Below are 24,591 nucleotides of genomic sequence, written 5' to 3'. Positions count from 1 at the left end.
CATGGTCTGGTGTAAATCTAACTGCTGTGACCTTCGTCCTTTATTGTTCAGCTCCAGAGTGTCTCTCAGGTGTGGTGGTCAGCCTTTTATAGCGCCTGTTGCAGGAACTTCCAGGTTTTCCACCACAGCGCCCTCTGTGGTGTAGCACTGTGCTTACATTACATTTAAGGTACCAGGACGATACACACATCAATACATAACATCGTGGACTATATATAATGAGGAAGCGGCAGTCCTTCAAATGAGCCTGTGCTATGCGACCTTACTCATGTCACCCTGCCCCCTCCCCTGCTGCTAACCACTCGTCTGTTGTTTTCTATTTCCAGTTGAGGAGTCGCATGAGCCACATCCTCGAATGGCAGCCTCCATCTCAGTCCGTCATGCGGGGGTGGAGGAGGGGGACGAGGGGATGCCGAGGACGAGGAACCTTCACGGGAGGAGCAAATGGAGCAATCGATTCCGGGGGGGATGGGGGGTCCGATGCACCCAACATCTCTTTTTGCTGCGGCCACTAACTCGTCTGAGGAAGAAACATTCTTGGGCTTTGAGCCATCTCAGGTCCCAAGTTAAGTGGCGTGCAGCAACGCATCACTGGGGTTGAATCAGAAAGGCAGACGCACACCTGGACATGGTGGGACTGTCCAGGGAGAGCATCCAGCTCACCCGACAGCTCCTGGCGATGTAGGGACATATTCGCGCAAACATTGCGGCACTATCCGCGAACATGAGGGAGGGCATGTCGCAGATTGGCGGCGTGAGCCGCGAATCCACTGATGGTGTCAATGCTCATGTGCAATTGATGGTCTCGATCTTTGATATTACAGACCCCAGTGTCACACCCAGACGCACATCACCTGTGAGTGGTGAGGCCGAGCAAGAGCCTTGCCACACAGAAGCCGGGCCTTCCATACCCCGAGCTTCTCCAGTGGACCCACACATGGCGTCTCCATTGTCTCTCCCCCCAATACAGCAACACTCTGGCCGCTGTGCTGCACGAACTCTTGGTGCCAACTTGGGTAGGGTCATGACGTGAGGGAAGGGGGTTAGGATAAGCGCGGGGGGAGGAGGAGCCGCAGATAAAAGATGTTCGGTGCAGGGGTTGTTGTTTCGTTGTTGTTTTGTTGGTGTTTTGTTGTTGATATTTTATTAAAGTTTTTAAAGTTTCCCAATTCACAATAATGTTTAATAAATTTTGTTCCACTTTTGAGATGTTTAAATTTTATTCAAGTTAAATCTTATTCAAGTTACAATGTTTAATAAATCTTATTCAAGTTACTGTATGTTTAATAAATTATTTTGTTCACCTTAACCATTCCTGTGTAGTGTCTCATTTGCAGAATAAGTGGGGGAATAGTCAACATGGTGGGATAGAGTGGCCAGGCAATGGTCAAACATGCCGTTCACTCTTCAAGCAAAGCATTGAATTATGAGCTTTTGAAGTGGCAAAAGCTCCACGAGGCCTCCCATGTGGTGGTGGTGGGGGTGGTGGCATGGGTTCATCGCCAGACTCCTCATCCTCATCATCCTCCTCCCCTCTCTCCTGAGGTGGTCCTGCAGTCCCCAGTGGCAAATCCTGTTCCCTCAAAATGGCTACGTTGTGTAGCTTGCAGCACACCACAATGAACTCAGAGACCTGCTGAGGGAAGTACTGCAGGCAGCCTCCAGCGTGGTCCAGGCATCGGAAGCGTTGCTCGAAAACTCCAATTATTTGTTTGACGATGTTGTGTGTGGCTATATGGCTCTCATTATAGCGATGCTCGGCTTCTGTCTGAGGGTTCCGGAGTGGGGTCATGAGCCAGCTAGCGAGTACTTAACCTTTGTCCCCCAGCATCCAGTTCTGGCCTTGCGGCTGAAGCTCGAACAGGCATGAGACATTGCTCTCACGCAAGAGAAAGCATTATGGATGCTCCCTGGAAATTGGGCATTTACTGCCATAATGCGCTGAGTATGGTTACAGGTGATCTGTACGTTCAGTGATGGAATCCCTTTCGGTTTGGATTAAGTAAAGGTGCTCGCAGGGCGATGTGCGTACAGTCAATGGCACCCTGAACCTTGGGAAAGCCAGCAATTCGTCCAAAACCTATAGCCCTCTCATTCTGTGCCTCCTTGGTCATTGGGAACTTTATAAAGTCCATCCTGCGTGCGTACAGTACAGTAGTCACCTGCCGAATGCAGCGATGTGTAGATAGAGCAGATGTCCCCTGTTGATGCCTGAAAGGAGCCAGAGGCATAGAAGGCAAGTGCTGTAGTCACCTTCACCTCGACGGGCAGTGCAGTCATGTTGTTGCTGGTAGGCTGTAGGTCTGCCTTTGTGAGCTGGCATATTTCTGTGACCATCTCTTTTCAGAAGCACAGACTTCTCATGCACTGTGCCTCAGATAGCTGCAGGTATGAGTGCTGTTCCTTATAAACTCGTGAGGAGTAAGGTCTCCTCCCCATACATCTGCGAGCTCTTCGATTACACTCAAAATGCTTATCAATAAGCCTTCTTACAGCTCGACGCTGCATAGAAAAAGCAGCCAGGAATAATGGCTGACATAGTATTGCCCCCATTTTTTAAAATGTCCTTAAATATCCTTTAAGACGAACTATAAACTCACATAAAACTTCACTGTTTAAAACGCAGCCTTCCTTCTCCAAATCCTTTGATGCACTGAACTTGTGCTCCGTTTTCAAGATGGTGCCATTAGCGCCGGGTGCGCCCTGGGTCCAATCTGGGTCCGACTGCTTTTTCCAGGCGGGCGATAAAATGGGCGATATCGCCGAATTTACTGCCCGCGCCGATAGTGCAGCATTGCACACTGATTGACATCATAAAAACGCTTTAAAAAAATCGGGTGGACGATAACTTTTAGCGCTGACACAAAACCACTGCCGAAATTTCTGCCTGGGCTCAAAATGTTCTGTGACTCGGTTAGCGGCAAAAAAATATCGCTTCGTCCTGGCGGAAAAACGGTCGCAAACCTGTCGAATTTCTAGCCCCAAGGATGCAGATCACCCACCAGCACAGTGTTCCGACAGAGGGTCCTCACCACAAGTGCTAATCTTCCCTCCCCTTCCCTTCCACCACTCGGAAAAAGCCAGTGCAGCCATCCCACAAAGCCAGCATTTCCTGCCAAAAAGTAGAATTTACAGTTAAGATGTGAAATTATTAAAGTCAATATTAAGGCTATATTAAGGCTAATATAAAGTCAATATTAAGTGGTGCAAAGTACCCAATAGAAAGTTAAGGTGCTGTCCCTTGGGCTTGCATTGAGCTTAGCTGCAGCTCTTGGTTAATGTAATCAAATTGCAGCTGAATATATTCTAGTGCCGAAAAAAAGTGATAAAAGGAACTGCATCCTGAAGATACACCTTTCCAGAATTGAAGGTGACTCCTGCTGTACTGCTCCCACATTTTAAGGAGGTAATTGGCTAACTCACTAAAGAATGTTATAATAAAGGTGAATTACAAATACACTTTCTTGGTCAAATGAAGCATTTTAATAATTACATAGAACAATAATAGGTAGCAGTCTAACTGATGTTTTCAATATGTTGTTCTGTTTTCCTTTGCTGTTAGAGTGTGACCATTGAAGTATAAGAAGACAAATACTTGACTGAATGGTAACACAATAGGTATGCAAAGCTGGCGGAGTGGGGGTTAGTAAACAATTCTTCACATATTTGCTCATTGCTTCAGACCTGCAAAGTATTGTTTTTTAAACTGTTAACATGGCAGAGGTCAAGATATTTCCCTGAACCATACGACAACAATAACTTGCATTTATATAGTGCCTTTAATGTAGAAAAACATCCCCAGGCGCTTCACAAAGGCGTAATCAAGAAAATGGACACCAAACCATGGAAGGAGTGATTAGAAGAGGTTGGTTTTAAGGAGTATCTTAAAGTAGGATAGGGAGGTGGAGAGACAGAGCAGGGAATTCCAAAATGTATGGGCTTGGTGGCTGCAGGCATGGCTGCCAATGGTGGGGAAGAGGAGGGGGAATGTATGAGAAGCCACAGTCAATGGGACAGGGCGGTAGAGTTGGAGAGCATTACAAATAAGAAGGGTGAAGCCACGATGGGATTTAAATACAATGATGAGAATATTAAATTGGAGACATTGCGAGACCTGTAACCAATGTAGTTCAGTGTGAACAGGTCTGCTGGGTGAGTGGGAGTTGGAGTGGGAGACAGCAGAGTGGATGAGTTGAAGTTTGCAGAGGGTGGAGAATGGGAAGACAACCAGGAGCGTATTGGAATAGTTGATTCTGGACATGACAAAGGCATGGATGAGGGCTTCAGTAGCTGTTATGGAAGTGGAAGTAGGTTGTCTTTGTGATGGAGAGTATATGGGGTCTGAAGCTGAGCTCATGGTCAAATAGGGTGCTGAAGTTGCGAACAGTTTGGTTCAACATAAGACAGTGGCCAGGGAGGGAAGTAGAATTGGTGGCAATTGGAATATAGAATTTGTGGCAGGGGCCAAAGATGATGGCTTTGGACTTGACAATGTTTAGAATGACATAGAATTATACAGAATATACATCACAGAATCAGGCCATGACGGTGTTTATGCTTCACGTGAGTCTTCTCCTGTCTTTCCTCATTTAACTCTATCAGCATAATCCTCTATTCCCTTCTCCCTCATATACTTATCTAGCCTCCCCTTAAATGAATCTATACTATTCACCTCAACCACTCCCTGTGGTAACGAGTTCCACATTCTCACCACTCTCTGGGTAAAGATGTTTCTTCTGAATTCCCTATTTGATTTCTTGGTGACTATCTTATATTGATGGTGTCTAGTTTTACTCTTCCCCACAAGTGAAAACACTCTTTGGGAGAAATTAGGGTGCGCCCCATTTGGCCAGGTGCTAATCATTTTCAACTTTGAAAAGATTCGGGGTTTGCGCTCCAGGAAGGAAATGGAGCGCTAAATCAAGCTCCACTTCCTTCCTGGAGTGCAACAGGATGCAGGCGGAGTGGTAGGTGTGCAGCGCTGCACAATGAGCTGTGTAGCGTTGCTGCGTTTGGAGGCTCCTTCCCTCCCTTAAAGGGAAGGGCCATCGCTGCAGGCTCTGCAAGGGAAGTGCTTACCTGGTCCCCGACGGCAGCTGCAATCCGGCCAGATCAGCCCGATGCCCTGTAGCAGAGTGCTGGCTGATCGATAAGGCGACTCTGAAAAAAAGAGAAACAGCCGTTTTTAATTTTTTTTCATTACCTTGGCCACCTTGCCTCTAAGTATTGCCCCTGAAGCACCCAGCCTCCCAATGAACGGTTCTTGAAGCTACCAGTGTTTTCGCCTGGTGATGTTGCAGGGGGCGGAACCTGGCTCTGGGGTGCTACCGGGGCGATGCACACGGCAATGACATCACGATTTCCGGGCGAAGGAGATCAGGGCACAATGTCCTACCGCTGCTGCAAACCTTCCGCCAAAGTTAGCGGGAGTCGATCATCTCGCTCCGCCCGGTTGGTAAGTGGTTAGTGCCCCGTTATCACCTTCTGATAACAGGTGCTAAATAGGCCAATTTCTAGGCCTCTGTGTCTACTCTATCCAAACCTTTCATAATTTTAAAGACCTCTATTAAATGATTCCTCAGTCCTCTCTTTTCAAGGGAAAAGTGACCCAGTCTGTTCATCCTTTCCTGATAGGTATAACCTCACATTTCTGGTGTCAATCCTTTTGAATCTTTTTTGCACCCTCTCTAGTGCCTCTATATCCTTTTTATATGGTGACCAGAATTATACACAGTACTCCAAGTGTGGTCTAAGGTTTGATACAAATTTAGCATAACTCCTCTACTTTTTAAATTCTATCCCTCTAGAAATAAACCCTAGAGCTTGATTTGCTTTTTTTATGGCCTTATTGACCTGCATTGCTACTTTTAGTGATTTGTGTATTTGTATTCGAAGATCCCTTTGCTCCTCTACCCCATCTAGATTCTTATTTTTCTTACCAAAATGTAATACCTCACATAGATCTGTGTTGAAATTCATTTGCCAATTATCTGCCTATTCTGCAATTTTATTAATGTATTTTAATTTGTTACAGTCCTCCTCATTATTGACTATTCCCTGCCTCCACCCCGCCCCCCACCCCCCCACCTCTAATTTAGAAATTTGCTGATGGAAATTATGGTTAATCCAAGATTGGACAAGTCAGACAACACCGATGCATTGGAGGTTGAGAGAGGTGGTGGAGAGGTAGATCACCAGCGTGAATGTGAAAGCTGTCCCCTATGTCTGCAGATGATGTCTCCAAAGAGCATGATCAAAATGAAGAAGAGGAGGTCAAGGATAGATCCTTCGGGGACTCCAGAGACAATGGTACGGGGCAGGAAGAGAAGCCATTGCTGGAAATGCTCTGGCTTAATCGAATAGGTAAGATTGGAACCTAGTAAGGGTAGAGGAAGATGTTTGAGAAGGATGGTGTGTTTAATCATGTAAAAGGCTGCAGAGGGAATGAGGAGGGGTAATGCACCATGGTCACAGTCATACAGCCCTTCATTTGTGACTTTGGTTGGAGCCATTTGGCCACCTGAATGGAAAGGTTCATATAGGGAGTTGTGGGAAAGATGGTCATGGATTTGGGAGGTAACAATGCCTTGAAGGAGTTTGGAGGGGAAAGGAAGGTTGGAGATGGGATGGTAGATCACAAGGATAGAGGATTCGAGGTTGGTTTCTGGAGGAGGGGACTGATGATGGCTCTTTAGAAATGGAGGTGACCAGTACCAGAGGTGAGGGAACCATTTACAATGTCAGCCAAAATGGGGTCCGTACAGACCAGATCTGTGCTGAGTTAGCTGATCTCAGAAGGCACAGTAGTGGGGTCATTACAATTGGCCTCAGTCTGAGTTAATTAGCAAGGGTTCCAGTTCCTGATGGCTAGCCAGTGACCCCTGCTGGAACTGTATGCATGGAGCTATCAGGTGAGGGCAATATTGGGCTTGGGTATGATGCACTGCGCAATCTGATAGCCTGCTAACAGGATTGATGCATAAATAATGGCCAATTGAGCACAGTGCCAGAGGGTAACCACTGCCCATGGAACTATACCCAGTAAGGAGTCAACTCATTAAGGAGGAAGAGATGGGAGATTCATTGAGAGGAAAGCAAAACATTATTTAATGATAAGATACAAATGCTGTTTATATCTTTTGACATGTAGAAACCGGATGTAATGGAAACAATTGGGTAAAAAGGTACAGTACATGAACAGTTTTACAGTTTTATTGCAAGCAGTTGTCATGTGCATCCTTGATACAAGCCTATGCAAAATCTTTTACTCATTATTCCTTTCAACTGCTTTGTGTTTTTGTGTTGATGGTGCAAAAATTCATTTGGTATGCTTTATTCGAAGGTTTCCCACTTCACAATATATTGTTCATGAAATATGCCTGTCTTGCAGTAGTCTCCCCCATTTTTAGTTACTTTTCTCTTCTCCATCTGAATGTCCTTCCCTCACTTCCTAGCTGTGAATGCTGTTGTGTAACTGGTGACTTGTGTTTCCAGCTTGACTCGCCCTCTTATTTTCCTGCATTCTCTAATGGAAGGTGCGTCATTTAACGTTATACTTAGTCATTTAAAACTTACCCTTAGACAAAGCTAGCTGAGACCAAGCTCTCAGCATGCTGAATCACAGACATGAACTTAACAATAGCAACTTTTATTTATATCAAGCCTTTAATGTAAAACGTCCCAAGGCGCTTCACAGCAGTGATATAAGATAAAACAGATAAATTTGACAACCGAGCCACATAAGAAGAAATTACGGCAGATGACCAAAAGCTTGGTTAAAGAGGTAGGTTTTAAGGAGCATCTTAAAGGAGGAAAGAGAGGTAGAGAGGTTTAGGGAGAGAGTTCCAGAGCTTAGGGCCCAAGCAGCTGAAGACATGACCACCGGTGGTTGAGCAGTTATAATCAGGGATGTTCAAGAGGGCAGAATTTGAGGAGCGCAGACATCTTGTGGGATTGTGAGGCTGAAAGAGATTACAGAGATAGATAGAGGCAAGGCCATGGAGGGATTTGTAAACAAGGATGAGAACTTTGAAATCGAGGCATTGCTTAACCGGGAGCCAATGTAGGTCAGCAAGCACAGGGATAACTTGGTGCGAGTTAGGACATGGGCTGCCGAGTTTGGATGACCTCAAGTTTACGTAGTGTAGAATGTGGGAGGCCAGCCAGGAGTGCATTGGAGTAGTCAAGTCTAGAGGCAACAATGGCATGGATGAGGGTTTCAGCAGCAGAAGAGCTGCGGCAGGGGCGGAGGTGGGCAATGTTACAGAGGTGGAAATAGGCGGTTTTAGTTATGCCGCAAATATGTGGCCGGAAGCTCATTTCAGGGTCAAATATGATGCCTAGGTTGCGAACAGTCTGGTTTAGCCTCAGATAGATGCTAGGGAGATAGATGGAGTATGTCGCTAGGGAACATAGTTTGTGGCGAGGACCAAAGACAACTGCTTCGGTCCTCCCAATATTTAATTGGAGAAAATTTCTGCTCATCCAGTACTAGATGTCGGACAAGCAGTCTGACAATTTAGAGACCATGGAGGGGTCGAGAGAAGTGGTGGAGAGGTAGAGCTGGGTGTCATCAGCGTACATGTGGAAACTGACTCCGTGTTTTCGGACGATAGCGCCAAGGGGCAGCATATAGATGAGAAATAGGAGGAGGCTAAGGATAGATCCTTGGGCAACACCAGAGGTAACGATGCGGGAGTGGGAAGAGAAGCCGTTGCAGGAGATTTTCTAGTTATGATTCGGTAGATAGAATGGAGTCAGGGGAGTGCAGTCCCACCGAGCTAGACGATGGTGGAGAAGCATTGGGGGGAGGATGGAGTGGTCAACTGTGTCAAAGGCCGTAGACAAGTCCAGGAGGACGAGGAGGAATAGGTTGCCTTTGTCACAGTCACAAAGGATATCATTTGTGACTTTTACGAGAGCCGTTTCGGTACTGTGGCAGGGGCGAAAACCAAATTGAAGGGATTCAAACATCGAGTTCCAGAAAAGTTGGTCACGGATTTTAGGTTGAAGGGAAGATTACCTCTATGCACTAGGTGTTGCATAGTGGTGAATGCATTTATAAAGAAATGTTTACTATTACACTGTACATAGCCTCCCTGTTTCAAACAGTTAATTTGCACACCAACGCTGCATCATATGGAGCTGGTGAACTGATATAATTTGTGGAGCATTAGCTAAATACTCAGATGATTGACAGCTTTACTGCACATATGTAAGTCTATGAAACTGCTGTCAGGTATATGAGAAAGTTAAGGAATCCAAAGGTGAATTTTCCGGCCATTGGTGGAGTTAAGTCCACAGTGGGGATTGCAATTATGAGTGGAGATCACAACATTGGTGCAGGAGGCTCTTGCATAGAACTGCTAGAGTTTTGATTAAAAATTATAATTGCCTGTTCATGTATGAAAATGAGGAAACACCGATTGCCAGCTGATGGGGTGAGCATTCATCCAGTCAGGCGGCTTCTAATCCCACCATCATCATCACGACAGCCGGGATGTTGTCAGGGCCTATAGCCCTTTGCTGTATCCAGTGCGTTCAGCCGTTTCTTGATATCACATGGAGTGAAAAGAACAACAATGGAGTTGTAATGCAATAGATGCAAATGAACAAATAGGTAGCTAATATCAAAAGTGCAATATTAAACACAAAGAAACGCCTGCACATTTGGCAAACATGTAGTTTACAAGAGTAAAATTTTCAGAAATACAGGAAATAAAATACATTTTATACAATACAATATATATATATAAATAACATTTGTTGTAATTTTTTTAAATTAGTTCCTGGGATGTGGGTGTCGCTAGCAAGGCCAGAATTTATTGCCCATCCTTAATTGCCCTTGAGAAGGTGGTGGTGAGCCACCTTCTTGAACCGCTGCAGTTCATTTGGTGAAGGTACTCCCACAGTGATGTTAGGGAGGGAGTTCCAGGATCTTGACCCAGCAACGATGAAGGAACGGCGATATATTTCCAAGTAAGGATGGTGTGTAACTTGGAGGGGAAATTGCAGGTGTTCCCATGGACCTGTTGTTCTTGTCCTTCTAGGTGGTAGAGCTCGCAGGTGTGGGAGGTGCTGCCAAAGAAGCCTTGGCGAGTTGCTGCAGTGCATCTTGTAGATGGTACACACTGTAGCCATGGTGCGCCAGTGCTGGAGGGAGTGAATGTTTAAGGTCAATGACGTGTCAAGCAAGCGGGCTGCTTTGTTCTGGATAGCACGAGCTTCTTGAGTGTTGTTGGAGCTGCACTCATCCAAGCAAATGTATTCCATCACACTCCTGACATAGAAACATAGAAAATAGGTGCAGGAGTAGGCCATTCAGCCCTTCTAGCCTGCATCGCCATTCAATGAGTTCATGGCTGAACAGGCAACTTCAGTACCCCATTCCTGCTTTCTCGCCATACCCCTTGATTCCCCTAGTAGTAAGGACTTCATCTACTCCTTTTTGAATATATTTAGTGAATTGGCCTCAACAACTTTCTGTGGTAGAGAATTCCACAGGTTCACCACTCTCTGGGTGAAGAAGTTTCTCCTCATCTTGGTCCTAAATGGCTTACCCCTTATCCTTAGACTTTGTCCCCTGGTTCTGGACTTCTCCAACATTGGGAACATTCTTCCTGCATCTAACCTGTCTAAACCCATCAGAATTTTAAACGTTTCTATGAGGTCCCCTCTCATTCTTCTGAACTCCAATGAATACAAGCCCAGTTGATCCAGTCTTTCTTGATAGGTCAGTCCCGCCATCCCGGGAATCAGTCTGGTGAACCTTCGCTGCACTCCCTCAATAGCAAGAATGTCCTTCCTCAGGTTAGGAGACCAAAACTGTACACAATACTCCAGGTGTGGCCTCACCAAGGCCCTGTACAACTGTAGCAACACCTCCCTGCCCCTGTACTCAAATCCCCTCGCTATGAAGGCCAACATGCCATTTGCTTTCTTAACCGCCTGCTGTACCTGCATGCCAACCTTCAATGACTGATGTACCATGACACCCAGGTCTCGTTGCACCTCCCCTTTTCCTAATCTGTCACCATTCAGATAATAGTCTGTCTCTCTGTTTTTACCACCAAAGTGGATAACCTCACATTTATCCACATTATACTTCATCTGCCATGCATTTGCCCAATCACCTAACCTATCCAAGTTGCTCTGCAGCCTCATAGCATCCTCCTCGCAGCTCACACTGCCACCCAACTTAGTGTCATCCGCAAATTTGGAGATACTACATTTAATGCCCTCGTCTAAATCATTAATGTACAGTGTAAACAGCTGGGGCCCCAGCACAGAACCTTGCGGTACCTCACTAGTCACTGCCTTCCATTCTGAAAAGTCCCCATTTACTCCTACTCTTTGCTTCCTGTCTAACAACCAGTTCTCAATCCATGTCAGCACACTACCTCCAATCCCATGTGCTTTAACTTTGCATATTAATCTCTTGTGTGGGACCTTGTCGAAAGCCTTCTGAAAGTCCAAATATACCACATCAACTGCTTCTCCCTTGTCCACTCTACTGGAAACATCCTCAAAAAATTCCAGAAGATTTGTCAAGCATGATTTCCCTTTCACAAATCCATGCTGACTTGGACCTATCATGTCACCTCTTTCCAAATGCACTGCTATGACATCCTTAATAATTGATTCCATCATTTTACCCACTACCGATAATTCCCTGTTTTCTCTCTCCCTCCTTTTTTAAAAAGTGGGGTTACATTGGCTACCCTCCACTCCATAGGAACTGATCCAGAGTCAATGGAATGTTGGAAAATGACTGTCAATGCATCCGCTATTTCCAAGGCCACCTCCTTAAGTACTCTGGGATGCAGTCCATCAGGCCCTCGGGATTTATCGGCCTTCAATCCCATCAATTTCCCCAACACAATTTCCCGACTAATAAGGATTTCCCTCAGTTCCTCCTCCTTACTAGACCCTCTGACCCCTTTTATATCAGAAGGTTGTTTGTGTCCTCCTTAGTGAATACCGAACCAAATTGGTCCGCCATTTCTTTGTTCCCCGTTATGACTTCTCCTGATTCTGACTGCAGGGGACCTACGTTTGTCTTTACTAACCTTTTTCTCTTTACATATCTATAGAAACTTTTGCAATCCGTCTTAACGTTCCCTGCAAGCTTCTTCTCGTACTCCATTTTCCCTGCCCTAATCAAACCCTTTGTCCTCCTCTGCTGAGTTCTAAATTTCTCCCAGTCCCCGGGTTCGCTGCTATTTCTGGCCAATTTGTATGCCACTTCCTTGGCTTTAATACTATCCCTGATTTCCCTTGATAGCCACGGTTGAGCCACCTTCTCTTTTTTATTTTTACGCCAGACAGGAATGTACAATTGTTGTAGTTCATCCATGCGGTCTCTAAATGTCTGCCATTGCCCATCCCCTTAAGTATCATTCGCCAATCTATCCTAGCCAATTCACGCCTCATACCTTCAAAGTTACCCTTCTTTAAGTTCTGGACCATGATCTCTGAATTAACTGTTTCATTCTCCATCCTAATGCAGAATTCCACCATATTATGGTCACTCTTCCCCAAGGGGCCTCGCACAACGAGATTGCTAATTAATCCTCTCTCATTACACAACACCCAGTCTAAGATGGCCTCCCCCCTAGTTGGTTCCTCGACATATTGGTCTAGAAAACCATCCCTTATGCACTCCAGGAAATCCTCCTCCACCGTATTGCTTCCAGTTTGGTTAGCCCAATGTATGTGCATATTAAAGTCACCCATTATAACTGCTGCACCTTTATTGCATGCACCCCTAATTTCCTGTTTGATGCCCTCCCCAACATCACTATTACTGTTTGGAGGTCTGTACACAACTCCCACTAACGTTTTTTGCCCTTTGGTGTTCTGCAGCTCTATCCATATAGATTCCACATCATCCAAGCTAAATTCCTTCCTAACTATTGCATTAATCTCCTCCTTAACCAGCAATGCTACCCCACCTCCTTTTCCTTTTATTCTATCCTTCCTGAATGTTGAATACCTCTGGATGTTGAGTTCCCAGCCCTGATCATCCTGGAGCCACGTCTCTGTAATCCCAATCACATCATATTTGTTAACATCTATTTGCACAGTTAATTCATCCACCTTATTACGGATACTCCTTGCATTAAGACACAAAGCCTTCAGGCTTGTTTTGTTAACACCCTTTGTCCTTTTAGAATTTTGCTGTACAGTGGCCCTTTTTGTTCTTTGCCTTGGGTTTCTCTGCCCTCCACTTTTCCTCATCTCCTTTCTGTCTTTTGCTTTTGTCTCCTTTTTGTTTCCCTCTGTCTCCCTGCATTGGTTCCCATCCCCCTGCCATATTAGTTTAACTCCTCCCCAAAAGCACTAGCAAACACTCCCCCTAGGACACTGGTTCCGGTCCTGCCCAGGTGCAGACCGTCCGGTTTGTACTGGTCCCACCTCCCCCAGAACCGGTTCCAATGCCCCAGGAATTTGAATCCCTTCCTGCTGCACCACTGCTCAAGCCACGTATTCATCTGCGCTATCCTGCGATTCCTACTCTGACTAGCACGTGGCACTGGTAGCAATCCCGAGATTACTACTTTTGAGGTCCTACTTTTTAATTTAGCTCCTAGCTCCTTAAATTCGTTTCGTAGGACCTCATCCCTTTTTTTACCTATGTCGTTGGTACCAATGTGCACCACGACAACTGGCTGTTCTCCCTCCCTTTTTAGAATGTCTTGTACCCGCTCCGAGACATCCTTGACCCTTGCACCAGGGAGGCAACATACCATCCTGGAGTCTCGGTTGCGGCCGCAGAAACGCCTATCTATTCCCCTTATGATTGAATCCCCTATCACTATTGCTCTCCCACTCTTTTTCCTGCCCTCTTGTGCAACAGAGCCAGCTACGGTGCCATGAACTTGGCTGCTGCTGCCCTCCCCTGATGAGTCATCCCCTCCAACAGTACCCAAAGCAGTGTATTTGTTTTGCAGGGGGATGATCACAGGGGACCCCTGCACTACCTTCCTTACACTGCTCTTCCTGCTGGTCTTCCATTCCCTATCTGGCTGTGGACCCTTTCCCTGCGGTACGACCAACTCGCTACACGTGCTACTCACGTCATTCTCAGCATCGTGGATGCTCCAGAGTGAATCCACCCTCAGCTCCAACTCCGCAACGCGGTCCATCAGGAGCTGGAGGCGGATACACTTCCCGCACACGTAGTCATCAGGAACACTGGTGTCGTCCCTGAGTTCCCACATGGTACAGGAGCATAACACGTGACCGAGCTGTCCTGCCATGACTTAACCCTTCGATAAGCAACAACAATGCTAAAGTTTACTCACTGTTACAGAAGAGAAAAAAGAAAAACTACTCACCAATCACCAGCCAATCACTTACCCCCTTGGCTGTGACGTCACCTTTCTGTTTCTTTCTACTTCTTTTTTGCCTTCTCTCTGTAGCTGCACAAGTACACCTTTTATAGGCCTCTCCACGCACCTCCTCGACGCTGGGCCCGGACTCCCTGCTGTGCCTTTTATAGGCCTCACCAACGGACCTCCTCGACGCTGCTCCCGACGCTGGGCCCCGGACTCACTGCTGTGCCTTTTATAGGCCTCACCAACGGACCTCCTCGACGCTGCTCCCGACTGCCGCCGACGCTGGGCCCCGGACTCCCTGCTGTGCCTTTTATAGGCCTCACCAATGGACCTCCTCGACACTGCTCCCGACTGCCGCCGACGCTGGGCCCCGGACTCCCTGCTGTGCCTTTTATAGGCCTCACCAATGGACCTCCTCGACACTGCTCCCGACTGCCACCGACGCTGGGCCCTGGACTCCCTGCTGTGCCTTTTATAGGCCTCTCCACGCACCTCCGACGCTGCTCCCAACTGCCGCCGACGCTGGGCCCCGGACTCCCTGCTGTGCCTTTTATAGGCCTCTCCGCGCACCTCCGACACTGCTCCCGACTGCCGCCGACGCTGACGTGTGCCTTGTAGATGGGGAGTCAGGAGATGAGATACTCGCCACAGAATACCCAGCATCTGACCTGCTCTTGTAGCCACAGTATTTATGTGGCTGGTCCAGTTAAGTTTCTGGTCAATGGTGACCCCCAGAATGTTGATGGTGTGGGATTCGGCGATGGTAATGCAATTGAATGTCAAGGGGCGGTGGTTAGATTCTCGCTGACTGGAGTTAATCATTGCCTGGCATTTGTGTGGCGCGAATATTACTTGCCACGTAACAGCACAAGCCTGACTGTTGTCCAGGTCTCGCTGCATGCGGGCATGAGAGGTGTAGAATGATGAGGTCCTTACTACTAGGGGGATCAAGGGGTATGGCGAGAAAGCAGGAATGGGGTACTGAAGTTGAATGTTCAGCCATGAACTCATTGAATGGCGGTGCAGGCTTGAAGGGCCGAATGGCCTACTCCTGCACCTATTTTCTATGTTTCTATGTTTCTATCTCTTCATTATCTGAGGAGTTGCACATGGAACTGAACAGTGCAATCATCAGCAAACATCCCCACTTCTGTCCTTATGATGGAGGGAAGTTCATTGGCGAAGCAGCTGCAAATGGTTAGGCCTAGGACACTACCCTGAGGAACTCCTGCAGTGATGTCCTGAGACTGGGTTGATTGACCTCCAACAACCATAACCATCTTCCTTTGTGCTAGGTATGACTCCAGCCAGTGGAGAGTTTTCCACTGATTCCCATTGACTTCAATTTTACTAGCGCTCCTTGATGCCACACTCGGTCAAATGCTGCCTTGATGTCAAGAGCAGTCACTCTCACCTCATCTTTGGAATTCAGCTCTTTTGGACCAAGGCTGTAATCTGGAGCTGACTGATCTTGGCGGAATTCAAACTGAGCATCGGTGAGCAGGTTATTGGTGAGTAAGTGCCGCTTGATAGCACTATCGGCGACACTTTCCATCACTTTGCTGATGATTGCGAGTAAACTGATGGGGCGGTAATTGGCCGGATTGGATTTGTCCTGCTTTTTATGGACAGGACATACCTGGGCAGTTTTCCACATTGTCGGGTAAATGTCAGTGTTGTAGCTATACAAGAACAGTTTGGCTAGAGGTGTGGCTAGTTCTGGAGCACAAGTCTTCAGCATAACAGCCAGGATGCTGTCTGGGCCCATTGCCTTTACTATATCCAGTTCGCTCAGCCGTTTCTTGATATCACATGGAGTGAATCGAATTGGCTGAAGACTGGCTTCTGTGATGATGGGAACCTCAGGAGGAGGCTGATATGGATCATCCACTCGGCATATCTGGCTGAAGATGGTTGCAAACGCTACAGCCTTGTCCTTTGCAGTTGCTTGCTGGGCGTCGCAATCATTGAGGATGGGGACATTCATGGAGCCGTCTCCTCCCGTTAGTTGTTTAATTGTCCACCACCATTCACGACTGGATATGGTGGGACTGCAAAGCTTTGATCTAATCCGTTGATTGTGGGATCACTTAGTTCTGTCTATAGCATGCTGCTTCCACTGTTTAGCATGCATGTAGTCCTGTGTTGCAGCTTCCCCAGGTTGGCACCTCATTTTTAGGTACACCTGGTGCTGCTCCTGGCATGCTTCTCTGCACTCCTCATTGGTCTCCTAGCTTGATGGTAATGGTAGTGTGAGGGATATGCCAGCCCATGAGGTTACAGATTGTGGTGGAATACAATTCTGCTGCTGCTGATGGCCCACAGCACCTCATGGATGCCCAGCTTTTAGCTGCTAGATCTGTTCTGAGTCTATCCCATTTAGCACAGTGGTAGTGCCACAGCACGATGAAGGGTGTCCTCAGTGTGAAGACGGAATTTAGTCTCCACAATAACTGTGCGGTGGTCGCTGCTACCAATGCTGTCATGGACAGATGCATCTGCGACAGATAGGTTGGTGAGGATGAGGTCAACTAGGTTTTTCCCTCATGTCGGTTCTCTCACCAGGTGCCGCAATCCTAATCTGGCAGGTATGTCCTTCAGGACTCGGCCAGCTTGGTCAGTAGTGGTGCTACTGAGCCACTCTTGGTGATGCACATTGAAGTCCCCCACCCAGAGTACATTCTGTGCCCTTGCTACTCTCAGTGGTTCTTCCAAGTGGTGTTCAACATGGAGGAGTACTGATTCATCAGCTGAGGGGGGTCGTTAGATGGTAATCAGCATGTTTCCTTGCCCATGCTTGACTTGAAGCTATGAGACTTCATGGGTCCAGAGTCAATGTTGAGTACTCCCAAGGCCACTCGCTCCCAACTATATACCACTGTACCACCACCTCTGGTGGGTCTGTCCTGCCAGTGGGACAGGGCATACCCAGGGATGATGATGGAGGAATCTGGGGCATTGGCTGAAAGGTATGATTCTGTGAGTATGACTATGTCAGGCTGTTGCTTGACTAGTCTGTGGGACAGCTCTTCCAATTTTGGCACAAGTCCCCAGATGTTAGTCAGGAGGACTTTGCAGGGTTGACTGGGCTAGATGTGCCGTTGTCGTGTCTGAAGCCGGTGCCGAGGTCTATGTCGGGTGGCCCGTCCATTTTTGTTATTATTATTGTTTCTTGTAGCAGCTGTGTACAACTGAGTGGCTTGCTAGGCCATTTCAGAGGGCAGTTGAGAGTCAATCACATTGCTGTGGGTCTGGAGTCACATATGGGCCAGACCAGGTAATGACCTCAGATTTCCTTCCCTAAAGGACATTATGTGGGTGCTCTTGCTGTTATTATGTATATAAATGTGGCTGCATAACAATTGCACCCTTGATGAACTTAATTGAGATACTTATTAATTTCTTCTGAAAGTTTAGTTTGTCTGGTGGTTTTCTGCCAGAAAACAGCAGGTGAAATCGAACTGAATTTTATGTGACTTTTAAAATTTGTCAGTGTGGTTCATCCTATGACTTACTTCCTCATAGCATGATATATAAAACTTTACATAGAAACATAGAAAGTCGGAGCAGGAGTAGGCCATTCGGCCCTTCGAGCCTGCACCACCATTCAATATGATCATGGCTGATCATGCAACTTCAGTACCTCATTCCTGCTTTCTCTCCATACCCCTTGATCCCTTTAGCCGTAAGGGCCATATCTAACTCCCTTTTGAATATATCTAACGAAATGGCCTCAACAACTTTCTGTGGTAGAGAATTCCACAGGTTCACAATTCTCTGAGTGAAGAAGTTTCTCCTCATCTCGGTCCTAAATGGCTTACCCCTTATCCTTAGACTGTGTCCCCTGGTTCTGGACTTCCCCAACATCGAGAACATTTTTCTTGCATCTAACCTGTCCAATCCCGTCAGAATTTTATATGTTTCTATGAGATCCCCTCTCATTCTTCTAAATTCCAGTGAATATAAGCCTAGTCGATCCAGTCTTTCTTCATATGTCAGTCCTGCCATCCCGGGAATCAGTATGGTGAACCTTCGCTGCACTCCCTCAATCGCAAGAATGTCCTTCCTCAGATTAGGAGACCAAAACTGCACACAATACTCAAGGTGTGGTCTCACCAAGGCTCTGTACAACTGCAGTAAGACCTCCCTGCTCCTATACTCAAAGAAAGCAAATGGCATGCTGGCCTGCTGTACCTGCATGCCTATCTTCAATGACTGATGTACCATGACACCCAGGTCTTGTTGCACCTCCCCTTTTACTAATCTGTTACCATTCAAATAATAATCTGCCTTCCTGTTTTTGCAACCAAAGTGGATAACCTCACACTTATCCACATTATACTGCATCTGCCATGCATTTGCCCATTCACCTAACCTGTCCAAGTCCCCCTGCAGCCTCCTAGCATCCTTCTCGCAGCTCGCACTGCCACCCAGCTTTAGTCAATAAGACATTATTTAACTCAACTTATTAACTTAACTGGTTAATTAAACTAATTGGACCTCAGAGCATGCTCTCTGTGAAACCTATTAATCATACTATTGATCAGTTTCTTTATTGGATTTAATTGAGTACTTTAATATGCAATATTAATTTGTGATAATGTCAGAATATTCAGTTGCTTCTAGATATTATGTTCTTTTTAAAAAACCAATGCGACATGGGGGCACTATCCCATCTCATCCTATCTGCGGTCTTTGACACTCATAACACCATCATCCTCCAACGCCTCTCCTCTATTGTCCAGCTGAATTCCAGAGATGAGGTGAGAATGACTGCCCTTGACATCAAGACAGCATTTAAGTAAGTGTGGCATCAAGGAGCCCTAGTAAAGTTGAAGTCAATGGGAATCAGGGGGAAAACTCTCTACTGGCTGGAGTCATACCTAGCACAAAAAGCTGGTTGTGGTTGTTGAAGGCCAATCATCTCAGCCTCTAGACATCGCTGCAGGAGTTCCTCACGGCAGTGTCCTAGGCCCAACCATCTTCAACTGCTTCATCAATGACTTTCCCTCCATCATAAGGTCAGAAGTGGGGATGTTCGCTGAAGTTTGCACAGTATTCAATTCCATTTGCAACTCCTCAGAAAATAAAGCAGTCTATCTGCATGCAGCAAGACCTGAATGACATTCAGGTTTGGGCTGATAAGTGGCAAGCAACATTCACGCCACACAAGTGCCAGACATTGACCATCTCCAACAAGAGTCTAACCACCTCCTCCTGACATTCAATGGTATTATCATCATTGAATCCCCCATCATCAACATCCTGGGGTCACCATTAACCAGAAACTTAACTGGACCAGCCACATAAATATTGTGCCTACAAGAGCAGGTCAAAGGCTGGGTATTCTGTGGCGAGTGACTCACCTCCTGACTCCCCAAAGCCATTCCATTAGCATCATAGGCAGTCCCTCAGAGTCGAGGATGACTTGCTTCCACTCTAAAAGTGAGTTCTCAGGTGACTGAGGAGTCCAATGCGGGACCTACAGTCTCTGTCATAGATGGGGCAGAGCCTGGGTTGATGCACGCTCCTTCCGCTGACTACGCTTGGTTTCTACTTGTTCTCGACGATGGGACTCGAGGTGCACAGTGCCCTCCCGGATGCTCTTCCTCCAATTTGGGCGATCGTGGGCCAGGGATTCCCAGGAGTCGGTGGAGATGTTGCACTTTGTCAAGGAGGCTTTGAGGGTGTCCTTGAAGCATTTGCTCTGCCCACCTGGGGTTTGCTTGCCGTGTCCAAGCTCCATGTAGAGCGCTTGCTTTGGGTGTCTCGTTTCGGGCATGCGGACGATGTGGTCCGCCCAACAACCATCTGCAAGGCACGGTGATGGTATACTCTTTACTTGCCTGGATAAATGTAGCTCCAACAATACTCAAGAAACTCTACACTTTCCAGGACAAAGCAACCTGCTTGATTGGCATCCCATCCACCACCTTAAACATTCACTACCTCCACCATTGGCGCACCGTGGCTGTATTGTGTACCATCTATAAGACGCACTGCAGCAACATGCCAATGCTTCTTCGACAGCACCTCCCAAACCCATAACCTCTAACGCCTAGAAGGACAAGGCCAGCAGGAAACACCACCAGCTCCAAGTTCCCGTCCCAGTCATACACCATCCTGACTTGGAAATATATCGGCGTTCCTTCATTGTTGCTGGATCAAAATCCTAGAACTCCCTCCCTAATAGCATTGAGGGACACCTTCACCACACAGACTATAGCGGTTCAAAAAGCTGGCTCAACACCACCTTATCAAAAGCAATTAGGGATGTGGAATAAAATGCTGGCCTTACCAGTGACACCTACATCCCATGAATGAAAAAAAGTCAGTGGGACTGCCCTCGCTTGGTTCTATTCTTACCTGTTCAATCATAGACGGAGCATCTCCAGTAATGATTCTCCTCCCAGCCCTGCAATGTTACCTCTGAAGTCCCCCAGGGATCAATCCTTGGACCCCTCCAATTCGATGCTGCCCCTTGGCGGCATCATCCGAAGACATGCCGTCAGGTTCGACAAGTATGCTGATGCCACCCAGGTCCACATCTCATCCAACTATCTCAACCCGTCCACTGCCCATGTTGTCAGCCTGCATGCCCGACATCCAATCCTGGAAAAAAAGAAATTTCCTTGAGTTAAACATTGGAACGGCCAAAGCCATTCTCTTTGGCACCTGCCACAATCTCTATTGCTTCGCCACTGATTCCATCCGCCTCTCTGGCCACTGTCTCAGATTGAAGATGACTGTACACAACCTCAGTGTCCGAGTTGTCCTTTGTCAACAACAACAACTTGTATTTATATAGCGCCTTTAATGTAGTAAAACATCCCAAGGCATTTATATAAGAAAATAAATTTGGCACTCACTAAGCCACATAAGGAAAAATTAGCACAGGTGACCAAAAGCTTGGTCAAAGAGGTAAGTTTTAAGGAGCGTCTTAAAGGTGGAAAGAGGTGTTGAGAGGTGGAAAGATTGAGGGAGGGAATTAGAGAGCTTAGGGCCTAGGCAGCTGAATGCATGGCCACCAATGGTTGAGAAATTATAATCAGGGATGCTCAAGGGGGCAGCATTAGAGGAGCGCATATATCTTGGGTGGGGGGTGGGTTGTGGGGCTGCAGGAAATCAGAGATAGGGAGGGGCAAGGCCATGGAAGGATTTGAAAATAAGGATGAGAATTTTAAATCAAGGTGTGGCTTATCCGGGAGCCAATGTAGGTCAGCGAGCACAGGGGTGGTGGATGAACGGGACTTGGTGTGAGTTAGGACACAGGCAACAGAGTTTTGGATGACCTCAAGTTTATGTAGGGTAGAACATGAGAGGCCAACTAGGAGTGTGTTGGAATAGTCAAGTCAAGAGGTAACAAAGGCATCGATGAGGGTTTCAGCAGCAGATTAGCTGAGGCAGGGGCAGAGACGGGCAATATTACAGAGATGGAAATAGGCAGTCTTAGTTATGCCATGGATATGTGGTCGGAAGCTCATTTCAGGCTCAAATACGACACCAAAGTTGCGAACAGTCCATCACAAAGACCGTCTACTTTCACCTCTGTGCATGCCCATGTCTCTGTCCATGCCTCAGTCTATCTGCTGCCAAAACTCTCATCCTTGCCTTTGTTACCTCCAGACTCGACAATTCATATGCTCTCCCATCTTCTGCCCTCCATATACTTGATGCATCCAAAACTCTGCTGCAGTTACCAAGTTTTGCTCACCCATCATTGACTCCCCATCCTCTATTCGCATTCTCATGTTCAAATCCCTTTATAGCCTCGTCACGTTCTATCTATGTAACCTGGTCTCTTGCGTATCGCCCCTCCCTGTGTCCCTACCACTGAAGCCATGCCTTCAGCCGTCTAGACCTCAATTTCTGAAATTCCCTCCCTAAACATTGCCTTCTCTCCACCTCATTTAAGGCCCTCTTTAAAACCTACTTCTTTGACTAAGCTTTCAGTCACTCCTCCTAATATATCCTTCTTTGACTCTGTGCCATTTTTGGCCTGATCACTCTGCTGTGAAGTGCCTTTGTAATGTTTATCTACATTAAAGCTCCTATATAAATGCAAGTTTTGTTGTAATAAAGCTGGTTCCAACAGGTCTGGTTTACTTTGAAACCTACATCTTGCACCGCCAAAGATTATTCTTGATTAATCAAAAATGACATTACTATTTACAAAATGCATTCAAAACACACTCTTGGTGAATTATAGGAAATGATTCTATTGGGACAGAATGTAAGACATTCACCTGGAGAATTCATTACTATTAGACTTTTTGTGACCTCATAGAAACATAGAAAATAGTTGCAGGAGTAGACCATTCGGCCCTTCGAGCCTGCACCACCATTCAATAAGATCATGACTGATCATTCCCTCAGTACCCCTTTCCTGCTTTCTCTCCATACCCCTTGATCCCCTTAGCCGTAAGGGCCATATCTAACTCCCTCTTCAATATATCCAATGAACTGGCATCAACAACTCTCTGCGGCAGGGAATTCCACAGGTTAACTTTCTATTTTGTCTTGGCTCAGGTTTTGTTTTAGATTCTGTCTATTCCTGTGTGGCCATTATTTAAAAGAGACACAGTCTGATGGTGCATTTAAAGTCCTTCAAGCAGTTGTGCAATATTGAATGATGTATTCAACTGTACAAAAATATTACAACATTTGCCTGCAGTTGTTTCAAAGTTGTGGTTCGTTAGGGATAAAACGGATAGAGATTGGTGAGTGAAATGCTGCTTCACAAGCCTGGTTGAGTAACCATAAGAGGGAGGCACTGGCTCAGCTACCAGAAAAAAAATCTCTTCAGATGGGTCTTGGATCCTTCAGAATTCACAGCATCTCCTTACTTAGTTCACTGTGTATTACGAGTGATACAAGCCTATCTTTTTAATGGTTAGTGGTTTACATTTCTACCTCAAAGACATCTACAACTTATAAAGTTCCCACTAATAACAAGCCAAAAATCTTATTTGTTTTTGATGTTATACAATTGCTTTTTACCTCAGTACTACAATGAAAAGCAGCCAGCTTACATACAAAAGTTTCAAAAATGTTTAAATTACTCAAACAAGTAATAATTTAAATTTCACATTATCTATGATACAAAATACTTTGTCAATCCTGAGCTGAACTATTTGCATTCATATATGCTGTGCCATCTTTGCTAAACACTCTTTGACCTATTAAATCACATCTAAAGGCATAAATTACTTATTTTTTCACTTCTGAGGACTCTCTTTTAAAACCTGACAGTGGCACAGGTGTTGTGAGCTAAGTGGGCACTGTGGGAATACAGGATTTCTTTTTTCTTCCCTTCCAGCTCCTGTAGGCAGTGAATTATGTTGATGTACAATTCTACAGGTGCCAGCAGCTCAACCCGACCTCTCCCCTGTGGCCACTCTTCACGTCTGAGCCTCCATATTGAATGTCACTCAACTACGAATGACATTCAATATGGAGGTTCAACTTGAAACTCTTTTTGGAGGCAACTGTGGGAAGGAGGGGATCACAATCAAGCTTGATCTAATTAGTCACCTGCCATTCTTCACCTGTATGTCTGGACAGGAACCACGGGATTATGGATCAGGAGCTGGAACCCTGTTTAACTTTTTCTCTTAATTCGTTGCTGAGGTCAATTGGTGCTCTTCAATACTGAACAGAGATCGGACATGGGATCTGCTCTCTGTGGCATATCCTGTTATTTTTGAAGCGTCTTTACAGCATTTCTATTGTATTGTCCTAACCTTTTCGTAACCAATATGCAAACCAATGTAAAAACTCTGCAGAAATAAAACAAAGAAAAATCATCGGGGCCTTAGCTGGCTATCTCGAGGAAACAGTATTATAAAAGATCGCGGATTTAAAATGTTTATCCAAGAAAAAAAAATGAAACAGGCAGGAAGAATACAAATTGCGTGTCAAAAAATCCACTTCTTAATTCGGAATTGTATCTAAAGTGGTCCTGTAATTGCTCTGTGGAAATGAACTTGTATGCAACTCCCGACTAAGTCCTCCTTATCTCTTGAAAGCCAATATTTATCCGGGCCATTTGTAAAGCATTCAGCCTTCCTTTCGCAGCAACCAGCATTTGCTGACCTGCAGCCTTGATTGACGTGGGGCGAGTCCTGGTGCTGCGCCCCTGCCCGCCCGCGCGCGCCGCTGGGAGTCGCTTTCCTGCTCCTCTCCCAGGCCCCGCCCCTCGCCCGCTCCGCCAATCAGCGACTCCAGCAGACGCGGCTCGGCACTTCCCCTG

At 46.3% G+C, this 24,591-nt stretch overlaps 2 long non-coding RNA genes across 3 annotated transcripts in view; both read right to left on the bottom strand.

Moving 5' to 3' along the window:
* The window catches only part of LOC139278286 (uncharacterized), a 111,920-nt gene extending 106,770 nt beyond the window's left edge, over window positions 1–5,150 (bottom strand). For both annotated transcript variants that reach the window (XR_011596235.1, XR_011596236.1), the window contains exon 1: window positions 5,080–5,150. This is a non-coding gene — a long non-coding RNA (uncharacterized lncRNA). The remainder of the gene's footprint in view (window positions 1–5,079) is intronic.
* Window positions 5,151–9,400: 4,250 nt separating this feature from the next.
* LOC139278285 (uncharacterized) lies at window positions 9,401–24,508 on the bottom strand. Its single transcript, XR_011596234.1, has 3 exons — window positions 24,435–24,508; window positions 20,706–20,951; window positions 9,401–9,550 (listed from the first exon to the last, which is right to left on the bottom strand). It is a non-coding gene; the product is annotated as an uncharacterized lncRNA (long non-coding RNA).
* Between the last annotated feature and the right edge of the window lie 83 nt (window positions 24,509–24,591).

This window comes from Pristiophorus japonicus, chromosome 13, assembly GCF_044704955.1.
Source record: "Pristiophorus japonicus isolate sPriJap1 chromosome 13, sPriJap1.hap1, whole genome shotgun sequence".
Lineage (NCBI taxonomy): Eukaryota > Metazoa > Chordata > Chondrichthyes > Pristiophoridae > Pristiophorus > Pristiophorus japonicus.
Note: the sequence above shows the minus strand (reverse complement) of the source record. Positions and strands in the feature narration are given on the sequence as shown.